Below are 18,081 nucleotides of genomic sequence, written 5' to 3'. Positions count from 1 at the left end.
AAATTACATGAGCTACACATTTTGTGATTGTGTCCTTATAGCAAACACACAAAACTTGTGAGGAAATTTTAGCTATTTAATGAACAGTTTTAAAAGCCTATTCTGGGTTTAATCAGCTATCAATTAGTTGGAAAAAGGAAATCTTAAATTAACATTTATTAACCATGTTAATTGACAGCAGCCTTAGTAGTTAGTACACTGCAGCATAGAAGCCCATTTTCACAACGATGTGCAATGCGGCTCATTGCTCCACTTCGACATCTGTGAAAAATTCAATTATTCCCCCACACTTAATGTATTCAATACATTGCTAATTATGCAGGCATCTCTTAAATAAGTGGGCATTAAATATGTATCAGATTTACACTATCTCCAGAACATTTTTTCAGCCTTATTATGTACCCTTTGAAACTGGCGCCTGCTATTTAATTAGCAGATAACAAGGTGGATTATTAAATTTGAAACGTAGCCATTTTGGCAACATTTAACGTGTTACTATTTAGTATGGTTGCTATGCAAAGGGATAATATTTAGGACAATGGCCACAACAGGATATTGTTTTATATTTACCTAAATTTTATGGAAACCAAAGTAACCGAGGACTGTCCATTTGTAAGGACTTTGGGAGTATTAAAACAAAAGATCTAATGGGCTCTCTTGGTTTCAAATTTCACAAAGATGGCTTGGAGATTGGCAGAAAGTTATTCCTCGTTGTCTTGTGTCACTTGTATATTTAAATTGCTAAACCCTAGGGTCAACTGGCTCTCTTTGTAGATTTCTACCATCATTGTACAACATTTTGATATTCTTGATCCATGTTAAATATTTTAATTAGCTATTTAAAAAAAAATAAGTGAGAGTATGTTTATCCATATCAGAACAAAGGAAAAATGAATATTGAACCCATTCTCTCTTCACCAGCGACAGAGCACTTATTTACTCTCTGACATGACTAGACCCTGCTCAGCCGGGCACCAGAAAGCATTCACACTGGTCTCAGCCAAGCTCTTAAGAAGAGCAATCTAAAGGTGCCTCCTAAACCCATGTTCTGACGATACAGATGATCGGGCACAGGCTGCACGCCCACCTCGCAGGGTTCTAGACCTTGGGCTCTAGCCTGAGCAGGAACATCTACACCAGTGTTTCTCAAACTGGGATCGCCGCTTGTGTAGGGAAAGCCCTTGGTGGGCCGGGCTGGTTTGTTTACCTCCCCCTCCGCAGGTCCGGCCGATCGCAGCTCCCATTGGCCCGGATCAGCGAACCGCGGCCAGTGGGAGCCGCGATTGGCCAGACCTGTGGATGGGGCAGGTAAACAAACCGGCCCGGCCTGCCAGGGGCTTTCCCTACACAAGCGGCGACCCCAGTTTGAGAAACACTGATCTACACGGCAATTAAACTGCCCCTTTGCACCAGCCCAAATCAACTGACATGGGCCATCCATGGATGTCTAATTGCAGTGTAGACATGCCCTCTGGGTTCTGGGCTCCTGCCTGAGCTCTCATAAGCCTTTATTAGGCTTAGGTGCTCCTTAACCAATTAACTTCCACCCTGCTAGTCAGCCAATTAGCTATCTATAGGTGGGTCTGGGTTGGCTCATTCTCCTTAGCAGAGTCTGTCACAGGGAGGTTGAGTGCCTGACCCTGAGAAGGCCATCCCCTTTGACTGTTCCTAATCCCAGTTGTGGCTCTAGGCATTGCTGTAGTGCAAGCCATAAATAGTAATAAGCTATTGATGCATCACATTGATAGCAAAATTAAGTACATTTTAACTTGAAGAAAGCTGCAGCCAACCCCGAGGTTCCTTCTTCCCATAATTCCCACTGCAACGCATACAGCTGTCCCTCTTGAAATACAGTTGTTAAATAGTTTGGAGTGATACAATGGCTAAACTCTCAGTGCACATCTGGAATACTGGGATACAGATTCAGGTGATGTGCCTGTTTTATATGCATTTCTGATGCTACAAGGTCACTTTTGGCTGCACCTGGGATGGCAAATTTCAAAGCCATACGTGATCACTGGTGCTAGCCAGGGTGGAATTTTTAGGGGACAGAGAGCTCAGAGGCTCTATCAGCCTGTTATCTAACTTGGTTCTCAGTAGGGTTACTTGATAGGTGATAAAACACTCCTTGTTTACATTTTAACTTCCACTATTACTTTCAAAGATGGTTCATTACAACTATAAAGTTAGCTGGCAGAAATAAGACCTTTAAGTCGACTACACATCCGAAATAAAAGGTTGTTTTACTAATTTGGCTTATCTGACTCATATAAGATGCGAGCGGGAATAATAATAATTACATTAAGAACAATCTTTGGTTTATTTTTCCATATACCTGATGGGGAGAAAATTTACATAATGGTTCAAAACCTATGGGAAACTGATCCAGGTATTAGGACAACAGAAGTAAATAGGAAAATTCAGACAGGACTTGCTTCACACAGCAGGAAATAAGCATGGAATAAATTGCCAGGGAAGCCAATCTAAGCAGAGCCCTTTCCACATGTGACCCACCCATTGATCAGAGCACTGACCGATTATAAAATGGTGACGTGGACCTTTGAGGCAGGGATCATGTCTTCAGAGGTGTGTTTGTATTATCCCCAATTCAGCGGGGCCGGGAAGAGCCCTGCGTGCCACTATTCTCTGCCTGTGGCACATAATAGTTTAAACTCCTGTGGGCTGTAATATTTTGATCTAATTTCAGTTGTTGGGTTTAGGGTGCGGGTGCTGGGTGGTGTTGATGGCCTGTGATGTACAGGAGGTCAGACTGGATAATCTGGTGGTCCCTTCTGGCTGTGAACAATGACTCTGACCCTGAGACTTGTTTGTGGAGTATCCAGATGTATTTCAAAGCAGGTGGGTGGTGTTGAGATGAACCAGAAGGCATGATGGGCCAAATAGCATTTTCCTGCTGGCCCCCAACATTCCTTATCTTCTCAACATACAGTAGAAGTGACAGCAACTACCCAGTCCAGGGGCTTTTTGAAAGATTTTAATCCCTCCTCTACAGAATACCCTTCTCCCCTTGCTTTAACTCTCTGGGCTGAGCGCCATGAGAAGTGCAATCAGAGATCCTCCTTCACCTGCCATTTCTGCATTATTAAAATGCACTGCCTGTAGCACGGCGGTGCCTGCCTTAATCTGACAAAGGCATCTGGCCCTGGGACAATTCAGAAGGGTGCCTCCAAAGCCCCAGACAGTAGATCATTTTCCTTTTTCATTAGTGAAAGCAAGAAGAAGCAGAGACAGATTTGTGAGCCGGGCTTTAACAAGCTGCAACCACCACACAGTGATTCAGGATGAGGCAGAAATTAGTCAGGCTGGGTGGCAAAAAGACACTTTTTTTGTTTAAAAACCAAACAAATGAAAACAAAACTCACACCCCTCCCTCAATGATCTTCTATAATTATGATCCATAGCCATTGAATGTGGCTTCCCTTCACCATCAAAGCACCAATTACAATCTGGTCTTGGGGCCAAAGAGCAACAAGCAACTGGATAAGATCCACTAAACCAGTATTTGAAATGCACCTGGCTTTCAAGATCACAACATTCTCTTCAGGGAAAAACTGGAAAGTGAGTTTCTCCCCTCGAGGGAGAAAAGTTCTCCCCAGGGGAATGAGTCTCAGCAGCTAATGCTCTGTGGATCAAATCCACCCTGGGCTGCCTGTCTCCAGCAAAGATTAGAAGCAGAAGAACTAACATGTCAACAGAAAGCTTTCCTTGCTGTATTTACAGACCATCTGGGAGCAAGAAGTAGTAGAAATCTTGAGTGAAATAATGATACTTGACAATCGTTACTGCTTTTCATCATCATCACAATTGTGCAAACAATATCTCATTCATCCTCCCCACCTGCCCTGTGATATAGATAAGGATTAATCCCATTTCACTGGTGAGGAGACTGAGGCACAAAGAATTTGTCCAAATCTCAGATGCATCTTTTTGCAGACTAAGTGCATCTGGAGCTAAATGACTTGCCCAAGGCCAACCAATGAGACAGCTGGGGTTAGAATGCAGAAGTTGGTGGGCTGAAGTCCTGTCATTACTCTCTAAGGTAACTATTATTGAGAGATTCCCAGCCCATTTCTACAGACTAAAGATGGCGCAGATAATTTGCGGCAGCATCGGAACTTGTTCAAACATCTCGTCTTCCATGATTCTTTCATCGCCACTTTAATTTACTTTCTTTACTTTGCACATCCATGAAATGGCTCTTCTGCGACTGCAGGTCCCACTCGGCTAAGATATCCCAGCATTCACTGCACCGATGACAGGGGCAGCCTCCGTCATTAGCCCTGGGGCAGGGAATTTGTCTTTGGGGAAAGGGTAAATGTATTGATATTTAACACTGGAAATGTTAGCAAATCAATGATGTGACTAAAAAGGAGTTGACCTTAAGCCACTTCCTCCCAATTCCCCACAAGTAGACAACCGTCCTCAACATTCATGGATCACAAGCAGCGCTGAGGTCAGTAACATGGTGTCTGCAGGAACATCCAAGCCTAGTGGAACCCCCTGCCAAGTTGAGGTAGCTGCATTGCTACACAGTAAAAAAAGGAAGAATCAGGTCACTAAGGGCCAAACCTCACCTGGCCTCCATGGGTGCAAAGAGCTCAATATACGACAGAATCAGTGTGATTCCCTATTTAGAGGGGCGGGATATAGGGAGGTCGTGCATCCACTGATCAGAGTGGAGCCCAGTTCTTCAGGGGCTCCCTGAAAGTTATTCAACGCTGCGCCATTAGGTGGGCCATCAGCAGTGGAGATCAACCCTGGGACCTCTGGCTCTCAAACTCGACTGCCTGAGTTAAAAGACCTACCTCTGTTGGCAGCCACGTCTGTAGCGGGCTCATCAACCTCTGTGCGACCCAGCCACCACTGTAGAGAGACAGAGCCCCACACAGAGTGAGTGTGGGTTTCAGGTACAGGTGCCGCTGTGCACTTAGAGAGGCCCTTAAACTGTAGAAGCATACAGCTTCCCTCCACATGGACCTGGAGTGGCAGTAGGCTACTGGCACTAGACACAGAATTTACCGCCTAAGAGCCTCGACCTGCATCAGTGAGGTCAATGGGAGCTCGGTCACCGCAGTGAGTGGGAGCAGGACTGCGGTCCAGGCCCCATTAGGCAGCCTGCGTTGCTGCAAATCGCTACATTGAAGAGGTTTAATTGTCTCCCTTTTGTAGTGTTCCGCATGGGAGCAGACTGTCTTGCTAGCTTGCAGCCTCGCAGGTGTGTGAGAGGGACTCTGAGGGCAGGAAGCAAACGCCTCTGCTGATGGGGAGATGAGTAATAGTTTCTGCGACTTCCGCGTCTGACCTTTTGAGAATTGTGTGATTATTTAAAATCAATATATCTATACGACAACCCATAATTTCTGGCAATGATCTGACAGCGTTCCAAGGGAATACTGCCTCCTTGGACAGCACTGGTTATAGAATCCAAAGTAGAAGCATCAAAGCTCATTTTTCTTTCCTGTCACTCACTCAGTAATGAAAGGAGGCTGAAACCTAACAATGGAGGATTATTATAACCGCTGATTTTTTTATTTATTTTTTACACTTTGAACCACGTTGCATTTTGATGAAGTGGCTCGTGTGTGCCTTTGTGTGTCGATATCGCTGCTCTCAACGGGGATGTGCAGAAATGGTTCGTATGTACGTTCTTTCTATCAGCTGAGCTGAGGGAGTGCTAATTCAGTGTTACAAGGCTAGGATTTAAATACAGGGGAAAGGCAGCATGGCCACAATCGGTGCTATTGATTTTTGGGTTTGATTTTTTTCCCCCTTTAAAGCAGAAAGTGGCAGGTTACTAGGCAGAGGAATAGCATGAGAGAGGACGGGGGAAAGAGAGAAGGGACAAGGAACCGAGGAGGAGGAGTTAAAGAAGGGCACCTGGGATCTGTAGAAGAGGGAGATGCAGGGAGGAGGGCTAGTGAAAGAGAGAGGAGGGAATGCTGAAGAGGGACTCTGAAGGAAATAAGGCTGGAACAAATGTGGGGGCAGCAGAGAAGGGAGAAGCAGCTATCATAGAATATCAGGGTTGGAAGGGACCTCAGGAGGTCATCTAGTCCAACCCCCTGCTCAAAGCAGGACCAATCCCCAACTAAACCAAGCTACACAAGAGGTAGCTACAAAGAGACAGGCCAAGGTGGAGCGAGGCTGAGAACAGAAACAGAACAACTTCTTACCAAATGTGTCATCTCAGCTCTAAACCCTGCCTTCTCTCCTTGTAATTCTGCCTGCTCTACTGAACTGACTTTCCATGCCCCTCCCAGCCCCATGAGGCACAGTGTTGCCTTTGCACTGGGACTGCCAGTCATCAACCTTAATTTATCAGTCTGATTATTGCTACTTATCATTTTGTTGCTGCCCTTCCCTAGTAAAGCTACTCCAGCACTTGTATTCTTTAGCCACTTTATCTTCCAAGAAGTAACAAAGAGAAGAGCCAGGATTCCAGGGACAGTGCAGTGCATGTTATCACAGAGAATCTTAGTGCAGAGGAAAATAGGCTTGTTAACTAATATAACTAATGAAAGAGATCTTGGAGTCATTGTGGATAGTTCTCTGAAAACATCCACTCAATGTGCAGCGGCAGTCAAAAAAGCAAACAGAACGTTGGGCATCATTAAGAAAGGGATAGATAAGGCAGAAAATATCATACTGCCTCTATATAAATCCATGGTACGCTCACATCTTGAATACTGCGTGCAGATCTGGTCACCCCATCTCAAAAAAGATATATTGGAATTGGAAAAGGTTGAGAAAAGGGCAACAAAAATGATTAGGGTATGGAACAGCTTCTGTATGAGGAGAGATTAAAGACTGGGACTTTTCAGCTTGGAAAAGAGATGACTAAGGGGGGCTATGATAGAGGTCTATAAAATCATGACTGTTGTGGAGGAAGTAAATAAGTGTTATTTACTCCTTCTCATAATACAAGAATTAGGAGTCACCAAATGAAATTAATAGGCAGCAGGTTTGAAACAAACAAAAGGAAGTATTTTTTCACACAATGCACAGTCAACCTGTGCAACTCCTTGCCAGAAGGCCAAGACTATAACGGAGTTCAAAAAGAACTAAATAAGCTCCTGGAGGATAGGTCCATCAATGGCTATTAGCCAGGATGGGCAGGGATGGTGTCCCCAGCCTTTGTTTGTCAGAAGCTGGGAATGGGCAACAGGGGATGGATCATTTGATGATTCCCTGTTCTGTTCATTCCCTCTATAGCACTTGGAATTGGCCACTGTCGGAAGACCAGATACTGGGCTAGATGGGGACCTTTGGTCTGACCCATTCTTATGTTCTTATCCTGCAAGATAAAAACAGCATCATATTATCTAAACTTACATCTGTGGTACACGCTCTCCCCTATGGGGATATTTCTGCTGAAAGGTGAACAAAGGCCTAGGTAAGTTAGGAAGAGAAGGAACCTTATTCGAGAGGAGTTAGAAATAGGAGAGGGAAGAGATGGGAAGGATGATTCATCACTCTCAATTCTCGGAATAGAGTTACTAAATTTGCAAATTCCGCGTCATTGTTCCACCCCCCACACACACACTTGGCTGCAAACAGCTGTTCACTCTGCCACACTTGGCACCTGATTTTACCATGAAAAACTGACTGTCCTTGGAAGGATGCTTACATTTCCTTGAGCTTGTTCATAAGAGGTTTGCAGAAAAGAAAGTGTCACTATTAATAGGAGATCTAATCCTGAAAGCTGGTGGCTTCTACCACTCGTAGTATGGGCAAGGGCAAGAACAGATACTTTTGCCACCTTAATAACGACATTTTAATTTCCCGGTGTCCACTCTCTGCAAATATTCTAGCAATCTAGTTTATTGGCAGGAATATTCATGGAAACAGGACATTTTAAGCATATGTTGGTGTATATTTTGAAGAATGTACATTTCTAATCATGATTATTCCCATTGGAAACTGTCTCTGAGTTACCCTAATTGAGTGAGGGAACAGAAACACTTTGATGACCTAGGTGTGACCTAGATGACCAATCAAAACAACTTGTATTTGGAGTATCGAATATTTGCCACCAACCTGTGTCTGAATGAACTAATGACCAAGAATTACGTGCAGAAAGTTACAGCCAGTTCCATTAATGAACAGAAAGATGTGAAAGCAATCGGCAAGGTATTCTTTAAAAATTCTTTGTCCAACCCCAATAATGAAATCAGTGACAATTGTTTGACTGTTCCACTCATACTGACTTTATTGATTAATCCTGCCTTGTTGCCGAGCATCTGATCTAGTTATGATGTCTCGTGCATAGGAAAAGGTGGAGGGTTAGCAATGGTAGACTCATGTGTGTCCCTAAGACTCCTGGGGTCATCCCATGATTTTGTGCTGCTGCAATCTGAGCTGTGCTAGGATTCTTTCCCAGAGAATTGCAGGAGAACTTGTGTGGCATTTGGGGCAAAGTGTAGGAAATACAGGAAAGCATGGGAGGATGATCATCAATCAAGTCCTCACTGCGAAGTGGGCAGCTTAGCAGCCCAAATGGAAGTGGCAGCCAAGCTCTAGCCCACGTCCCCAGCTGTGCCAGCTGGTCTGGGTATAAAGTACCACCTATTTCAGGTGAGACGGTTTTGTGTGTGGATGGGAGGGGCTATGGGGCAACACCCAAATGAGAACTTGAGTTAACTATGCAGTGAAGACAATATCCTAAGAGACACAATCTGTCCATTTGTGGGTAAATGGAGCCCTGTCTCCAGTCAACCTGGCACTTTTCACTAGTATGCAAAAATACTGGGAATGAGCAGGGCCGCCCAGAGGATTCAGGAGGCCTGGGGTCTTCGGGGCACTTTGGTGGCAGGTCCCGGGGTGGAAGGACCCCCGCCACGGGTCTTCAGGGCACTTCGGTGGCAGGTCCCAGAGTGGAAGGACTCCATCACCACCGAATTGCTGCTGAAGACCCGCAGCAGAAGAAGCTCCAGGGGCCTGGACCCCATGAGAGTTTTCCGAGTGAAGGACCCTGAAAAACTCTCGTGGGGGGCCCCTGCAAATTGCCCCACTTGCCCCCCCCCCCGGCGGCCCTGGGAATGAGTCTCCTATCTTACACTGGTGTAAGTTGGAGTAATTCCATGGAAGGCTTAAAAAAAGATATTGACAAATTGGAAGGGGTTCAGAAAAGAGCTAAAGAAATTTTTTGAGGTCTGGAAAACGAGCCCAACAGAGATGAAAGAAATCCAGTCCAAGAGAAGTTGAGGTTGTGACGTTGTGCAGTCTATATGGTTTTATAAAAACTTGATAATAAGTCAATATAATGTAACTGAGCTGGTTTTAGAGAAAATACGGTAATAAGTGAATGTAACGTAACTGGGATATGCCTCATGCAAAAGGTCTCTTGTAAGGTATCATTACAAAGCTTATAATCTACTGAGTGTGATCATCTGATTTGTATAAATGTACCACTCTTGTATCTGAAACTAGAAATATAAAATGTAACTCTGAGGGCCTATTGTAATTGTGTAAAGTGTGGACCATTAATGATGGTTTGGACTCTTGATGACTCCCATTGTCTGCAGATGGCTGTATTTACCTGTGAGTTTTCCTGTATATGTGTGTGCTGGCAAGTGAGTAATGAAGTCTTGCAGTGACATGTGATCATGTTACCTGAACTGGAATCCATCTTTAACCTGGTGCTTTTCCAGTGAGCGGGGGTGGAAACCCAGAGAGACAAAGAGTTCCCGCCTTATGCAAAAGATATATAAAGGGGGGAAGAGAAGAGAGAGGGTGAGGAGCCATCATGAAGAATCCCCTAGCTACCACCTGAGCTGCAACAAGAGCTGTACCAGGGGAAAGGATTGTGCCCAGGCCTGGAAGATGTCCAGTCTGAGAAAAACTTACTGAAGCATCTCTGAGGGTGAGATTATCTGTATTTAGTTTGATTAGGCATAGATTTGCGCATTTTATTTTATTTTGCTTGGTGACTTACTTTGTTCTGTCTGTTACTACTTTGAACCACTTAAATCCTACTGTCTGTATTTAATAAAATCACTTTTTATTTAGTAATTTACTCAGAGTATGTATTAATACCTGGGGGAGCAAACAACTGTGCATATCTCTCTATCAGTGTTATAGAGGGCGAACAATTTATGAGTTTGCCCTGCATAAGCTTTATGCAGGGTAAAACGGATTTATCTGGGTTTAGACCCCATTGGGAGTTGGGCATCTGAGTGCTAAAGACAAGCACGCTACTGCGAGCTGTTTTCAGGTAAACTTGCAGCTTTGGGACAAGTGATTCAGACCCTGGGTCTGTGTCTGGAGCCAGACGGGAGTGTCTGGCTCAGCAAGACAGGGTGCTGGAGTCCTGAGCTGGCAGGGAAAACAGAAGCAGGGGTAGTCTTTGCACATCTGGTGGCAGCTCCCAAGGGGGTTTCTGTGATCCAACCCGTCACAGAGGTGAATTGACTGCAGGGTATCAGCACCTATATCAGATAGGATTTCTGATAGCAGAGAGTTCTATAATCAAGCAGACAAAGGCATCACCAGATCCAGTGGCTGGAAGCTGAAACAAGCCAAATTCATACTAGAACTAAGGCGTGTTTTAACAGTAAGGCTAGTTCATCAGTGGAACAACTTTCCTACAGATGTGGTGGATTTCTCTTTCAATCAGGAGTGCATGACTTTAAGAGAGACAATCTCACTCAATCAGAAGTTATGGTTTTGATGCAGGAATTCTATAGCCTATGTTATGCAGGAGTTCAAATTAGATGATCGTAATGGCCTTAATCTATGAATGAAAGTCAGTTCAGTTTTGTCTGAGTTTAAAACCAGAATAGGAGATCCAGGCCTATTTTTGCACTGATTCTTACGTGTTTTATGGCAGAACTTTCCAATTCACAGCAAGGAAATCACCAAGCCACTCTCACTCATTGTCAAGGTCCTCTGTGTTGAGGTATACTCAATATATTCAGAGAGCAACAGCAAACTGGGAGCTCTTTCTCCTCAGTGATTCATCCATGATTCTGTTTTATAATGTACAATATAGGAATACTCACCTCTCTCCAAGCTTCCCTTCCTATGAATTATAGGTTACCTCATTAATAGCTTTACAAGAGCTCTCTAATTCAAAATACAAGTAACCTCTGTGCGTCATGCACATTTATGATGAACCACAGTTATTTCATAATTCAAAGTGCAATTCCTCTGTGTTCTCTCTCTCTCTCTCTCTCTCTCTCCCCCACACACATCTGGCACTGCTAAAATCGACTCATTTGTTGGTCAAGAAGCAGGTCCATTGCTTGGAAGCTTCTCTATTACCCCTGAAGCATCACATATATTTTTATCTCAGTAACAGTTCTGGTTTGGGTTACAAGATTGTGAGACAATGCTGAGTGATACCAATACTGTCCAATATAAATTATGAATGAGATCCCATATAATGCAAACAGAGCTAACTCCTGAGGGCACTGCATGTGTTTATAATAAAGCACTAGAATGTGAAAGAACAAATTGAAGTTGATTTGATTAAAATTAAGACTCCTTTCTTCCCCATCAGAGTGTACCGGTTACGTTAGAAATGGAACAATGACACAGCTGCAATGGAACAATATCCGAGAAATGACTGTTGGCACTTACTGTAGGCAAAATGATAAGGTTAGGGTTGCTTATCCAGTTCGGTGATCCAACTGGCTGCATAGGCAAAAATGCTTCATATCATGAATTGGAAAGGGACACATTTACATTTCCTCCATTTGGATAAGTAAAATAATGGTGCAAATACAGTAATGACAATAGAGCTCAGTTCTTGTATAGAACTTTTCATCTGTAGCTTTCCAAGACATTGGAGAAAGGGCTTAAGTCCATGTGTAACTTGAAGCATGTGAACAAGCCCATTATAGTTGTCGAGGCCCTGATTCAGGAAGGCGCTTAAGCATATTCCTGACTTTAATCACATGAATTGTCCCATTGTGGGATTACTCGTGTGCTTAAAATTAATCACATGCTTAAGTATTTTGCTGGATTGGAGGCCAATTGCTTTAAAAAGGAAGGTAAGTCCTGTTATTCCCACTTTTACAGATGTAGAAACTGAGGGGCAAAGAATGAGTTACACCCACGTCCAATGGTAGGTTAGTGACAGAGCCAAGAATGAAGTCCTGATCAGTAGTTATAGTCTCCTGACCTGGGGAAATTCTGAAGGCTCCAGTTCAGCAAAGCATTTACGTACATGATTAAGACCCACTGACCTCAAAATGCTTCATGTTAAACATGTGCTTAAGCACTTTGCTGAATAGGATGGACTTAAGCACATGCTTAAAGTGAAGTATACACCTAAGTGCATTGCCGAACCAGGGCCAGAGACAAGAAAAAATTCTGGTACAACGAATAGGAAAAAAAGCCCCTCCACCTCACTAGTTCATCAAAGGCCATTTTAAATGACCACAATCTGGCCTGCACTTTGCAATGACGGCTGATGTATGGAATAAAATGGTTTAATCTGCTTGTAGGCTTTAGGTGACTGCACAGGTACCAGTTGGGACCGATTCTGCAAGAGCTGAACAATTCTTGTGAAGTCGATTGTCATGGATGGGCTGCTCACCAGATCAGGCCCATTGTGCAGAACAGCATCAGGACAGACTACTCTTGAAGAATATGCAGATGTACAGAGCTGTCTGGAAAACTTTCAAGGGAACAGTTTTCTGTCGGAAAATGGAGTTTCATCAAAATCGAAATGTTTAATAGGAATGTGTCAATTCCCACACATTTCAATGGGGAAAAGTCAAAATTATGTTGATAAGGTAAATTGGGGTAGTCAGTTTTCTTTGTCAAGCTCCAAATTTCATGGTCAAGGTACAGTCAAGGTCCAGACTCCATAAAAAAAAATAATAATAAAACAAATAAGTAAATAAAAATATTTTGGGGTCCGTTCAAAAGCATGCGGTGGTCTGGATTTGGCCCACAGACCACCTACTGACTATCCCTGAGGTAAATCATTTTGTTTCAACTGTATCATTTTAATTAATTTTCTTTCAAACTTACGTCATCAAAATATTAATTTTAATATTGTATTGTTTTGTTTTAATGTTGTCTATATAATATTCGGACAGTATTGAAACAAAATATTTTGATGGTTCCAAAACACAATTTCTAAATTTATGTTCGGCTCAAAATTTTTAAAATTTTGGCTTTTTATTCCATTTTGAATGAAAACAAATTTCAAAATATCACAATTTGGTGCAGAAAGGGAATTACAGTTTTCAGTTGGCTCTACTCCTGTGGTTCTGTGCATAGGTTGGTTTTAAAGATCATTCCTTATTAATATGTGTGACTCAGTAGCAGGGATTGCATTCTCTATTACATTCAATGTTCATATAGAACTTCTATAGACTGGATTTCAATATCTATGAAAATCTGTACGTCCTCCAGAGTAATTTCTATAGCAACGTATAAGATCTATCCCTATTAAGCTCTGTATGAATTTTTCCATAAGGGGGAAAAATAACATTTCAAATGACAAGTCTATTGTAACCTTCATTTTAGTATTTTTTTTCACCGTAGGTTTTTTTTTCTTCTTCAAAAAACCTTCATCCTATTTTAATGAGTGATGGAATTGAGAAAAGCACAGCACTTTAGCAATGTACGTTCGCATAGAAACATGCCAGCTAAGAACCCATTAATTACACCCGTTATAACACACGAAGATTAAAAATGGCTTAGGAATAAAGCAGAGTTGGTGACAGTATAGCGATACATATATAATTTTCTTTTGGCTTAAGCTTGATGCTTTGAATTGTGAATTTTTTTATTTAATGATCTCCAGATGGATATTAACTTTCTTTGCTCCACTGTTTATTGCTGGTTCACCTGTACTCAAATGGGAACGCGTGGTGCTTTGATTAATGTCCAGTTTCTCTAATTTCATGGCAGCCTCTTTCCCTATCTTTGGCTGAAATACAATGGTGATCTTTTTTTTCCCCCTACAGCAATATTTTTTGGTGACTCACAACAAATTTCCTGTGCCAAAAATAATCAGACACTATGGTTAACTTACAGTAATTTTCCTTTCTGTCACCAGTGGACACATGCTGAAAACGGTATTAAATCGGGACGTTAACTCTTTGTACACAGATACCGATAAGATGGGTGTGATGAGGAACAATCACCTCTTCTGAAAAAAGAACAGGAGAACTTGTGGCACCTTAGAGACTAACAAATGTATTAGAGCATAAGCTTTCGTGGGCTACTGCCCACTTCTTCGGATGCATAAAGAGTGGAACATATATTGAGGAGATATATATACACATACAGAGAGCATGAACAGGTGAGAGTTGTCTTACCAACTCTGAGAGGCCAATTAAGTAAGAGAAAAAATTTTTTTTGAAGTGATAATCAAGCTAGCCCAGTACAGACAGTTTGAATCTATCTCCCCTTGTAAGTATTCTCACACTTCTTATCAATGTTTGTAATGGCTCAGCCATTCCCAGTCCTTATTCAATCCTGAGTTGATTGATATGCAAACAAGATACAATTCCAGCTCAGCAGTCTCTCCCTGGAGTCTGTTTTTGAAGTTTTTCTGTTGTAAGATAGCCACACGCAGGTCTGTCATTGAATGGCCAGACAGGTTAAAGTGTTCTCCCACTGGTTTTTGAGTATTAGGATTCCTGATGTCAGATTTGTGTCCATTAATTCTTTTGCGTAGAGACTGTCCGGTTTGGCCAATGTACATGGCAGAGGGGCATTGCTGGCACATGATGGCATATATCACATTGGTAGATGTGCAGGTGAACAAGCCCCTGATGGTATGGCTGATGTGATTAGGTCCTATGATGATGTCACTTGAATAGATATGTGGACAGAGTTGGCATCGGGCTTTGTTACAAGGATAGGTTCCTGGGTCAGTGTTTTTGTTCTGTGATGTGCCCAACGGGGCAAATACTCACCAGCAACCACACATCACTGAACAAAAACACTGACCCAGGAACCTATCCTTGTAACAAATATGCCATCATATTTGGCAGTAGCCCACAAAAGCTTATGCTCAAATAAATGTGTTAATCTCTAAGGTGCCACAAGTACTCCTGTTCTTTTTGCGGATACAGACTAACACGGCTGCTACTCTGACACCTCTTCTGAGTTCCTCCTGTCCATTGGATGCAATCCTGCACTCTTTCCTTGTTCTATACCCTGTGACCAGCACGTCAGTCTTGGTCTGGGACCTCTGGGTGTTACCATAATGTATATAAGATTAATAGCAAACCAATTCCAATGTATACCTTGCAAACAAGTACATTGCTCATAAAGAAGTGTAAAAAAGATGCAATTTTCCATTAGCTATTCAAAAAATGGTTCATTTTCCACAGAAATATGAAACTTGTTCATGACGTATTCCAAGATTTTTGAGTAGCTTTCAAGTTGCGAGACAAAACTTCAACTTTTTTTTGGAGTGAGGGCACAAGGAATGGACCATTTCTGCTCGTTTAAATGAATGGTGCATGTTTTGAATTTTGTAGTGTTCATAATTCACTGGAAACATTTTGCTCAGTCCTACTTGACAACAGCTGGTGTGAAAGTTCAGCAGAATTCTTCAAAAGGGAAGCCCAACTGTTCCCAACTCCACCGTCTGATGTCAAATGCTCTCATTGGTCTAAGTTTTTACACCACACTTATCTCCCTGGTTTCCCAGTACTTGCCTGCTGTTAGGGTGTGATGACATTTCTGAGCTTTCTTCCTGGGAAAATTCAACCCAAAGTAATTATTTTCTTGATGCAGGGAGTGAGATTATACTATATTAGGCAAAAGAGACATTTGGAGGGGTAAGATGGAGATGTCTCTCCAAAAAACATGTCTCTTTTTTTCATGCCGGGATCTAAATTTGATGCATGGCTCTAAGGGCTAGAGCCAATTTAACGTTGACTTTGTGTATCCTGCAACTCCAAGTGGAGAAATTTGAAATTGTATGTCTTCGGCAAATCCTTATTATTATCTTCACTTCACTTGAGCTGCAATCACAGCATAGAAAATTCAACTGTTAAACTGAAAGTGGGTCATCTGACATCACAAGGGTTAATCAAAAGCTACCCATTCTTATCTCTTACTCACTCAATTAATGACAAAGGCTAAAGGAAAGAAGCAGAACTTCTTGAAGCCAAGGTTGCATAAACCTAACTGGTCATTCTACAAGCAGTAATGACCTTAGAATTAACAGAAATTCTTTAACACAATTTAACAGTTTTGAGTGCTGTTGTTTTCTGCCTTCAATACTAGCTCTTCATTTTAAATGTTTCTGCTCCCCAATGTATACTCTGCTTCCCTAGGGCATTATTCATAAATAAAATGTACTTTTTCTCCCCTGGTTTTGTTTAGTTTTCAGACTCCTTTTGTATTGATTTGTTTCCAGGCTGTGTATCGGTTTCATTTGTTGCTCTCCATGTGATACTTTTTGAAGTTTATTTTACATTTATGACTCAAGGAGAAACTGGATTTCTTATAAAACAACAAACAAACAAACAAACACATCTCATTCAGATCAGCGTTAATGTAATGAAACAAATTTAATTTTCTCTTCTTAAAGTGAGAAGTTACGGCAGCAGATCTTTACTCAGCAGATCTTCTCCCCATGTTTATTGAGTCATCTGTGCAAAATTACTGACAGAAATGTTTTGATCCCGGTAAACCCGCTGAGACATGTAGCTCTGGGAGAGGAAGCTGGATTTTTCCGGCTTGAGCATCATCAACAGAGGTACTCACTAAAAAGACTCAGTTGTGCCACCTTGACTCACATTCATTAGTACCTTGCCGCACATACAACACACTGATTTCAGTGCAAGCACTCCTGTAATAAGGTAGAGCTGACCGGAGATGACAGTTCCATTTCACAGAAACTTTTGAGGTTTCAAAATTGGTTTTCTTTCCACATTGGAACAAAACCAAAACCTTTCGAATGTTTTCAAGAAAATGGAGTTGTCAGAATGTCCATTTTCTAAGCAAAAGCCCTGAGGCTTTTCCATTGGGAAGTGGTGTCAAAATGTCCAAGTGTCAGGGAAAGGACATTTGGCTGGGAGGTGGATGACGCAGGCTTAAGCCCTCACTTTGCTTGAGTCAGGGCAGAGTTTTTCATGCCACATCACCGTGAATCAGGCAGAATGGGGAATGGCCCTTTGTCTTCCACTTCCCTAGCTAGTGCGCTAACCACCAGACTCCACAGGGGATTAAAATGGCTGCTTCCCTCCCGCTCTCTGCCCGGACCCCAAAAAAGTCCAATTAAGTCTTCACTGAAACGTCTCCACAAAATGCTTTGACCAAACAACATTTTTCAGGGAAATTTCATTTATTCAAAGTTGTTCCAGCCAGCTCCATAATAAACTGCTAGTCCCTGGGCTAGAGTCTCAGTGAGTGTAAGTTTGTGTAGCTCCGGTTGAGAATCTGGCCTACAGGGAGTAATGGTCGCACATTTGGGCCCTAAACCCCAGTAGCTGAGTGTAGGAGCTGGGGAACATGATGGGGGCCAAAAGAAGGGGGGGGAGAAATCTTCTCTTCAGGCTGTGGAGTGGGAGTGGGGAAGCCTCTGTAGTCCATGGAGGAGACTAGAAGGTTTGGGTAATAGTGGATTCTCTGGCCCAGTCAACCTGCTCAAGGAGATGCTGCACATGGAGACCCCAGAAGCACTTGTGAGCTGTGCTGTGCCAAACTCTAGTGCAGCATTCAATAGCATGACCACTGCAGCCCTGATTCTTGTTATGTTGGGGTCCTGTCGCTGATGGGGCAAGGCGAGCCTTCGGGTCTTTGCTACTTCTGGGTGATACATGGGTGAGCAAGATCCCATCTCAGCTTTCATACTCAAGTTGTGTTGATAGCACCAGCAGATTAGAAAAATGAGCTGGCTGAGGCTACTGTAAACGGGGAACACTTTAGATGGACATTGCTTTCACATCCAGAAAACCCTGAACCACCCCTATCCTGGTGCTATTTTTATAATAAGAATTATAAAAACCAACCAACTAAAGGTTTGGGAAAGGGATCCCCCAAACGCTTCTGCTTTGGGGCATAAGCCAACCCCTAACGAATGGGAGTTAGGAGGATTGGTATGTCTACACTGCAACTGGGAGGGAGCCTGACAGA

Source organism: Malaclemys terrapin, chromosome 8 (genome assembly GCF_027887155.1).
Source record: "Malaclemys terrapin pileata isolate rMalTer1 chromosome 8, rMalTer1.hap1, whole genome shotgun sequence".
Lineage (NCBI taxonomy): Eukaryota > Metazoa > Chordata > Testudines > Emydidae > Malaclemys > Malaclemys terrapin.
Note: the sequence above shows the minus strand (reverse complement) of the source record.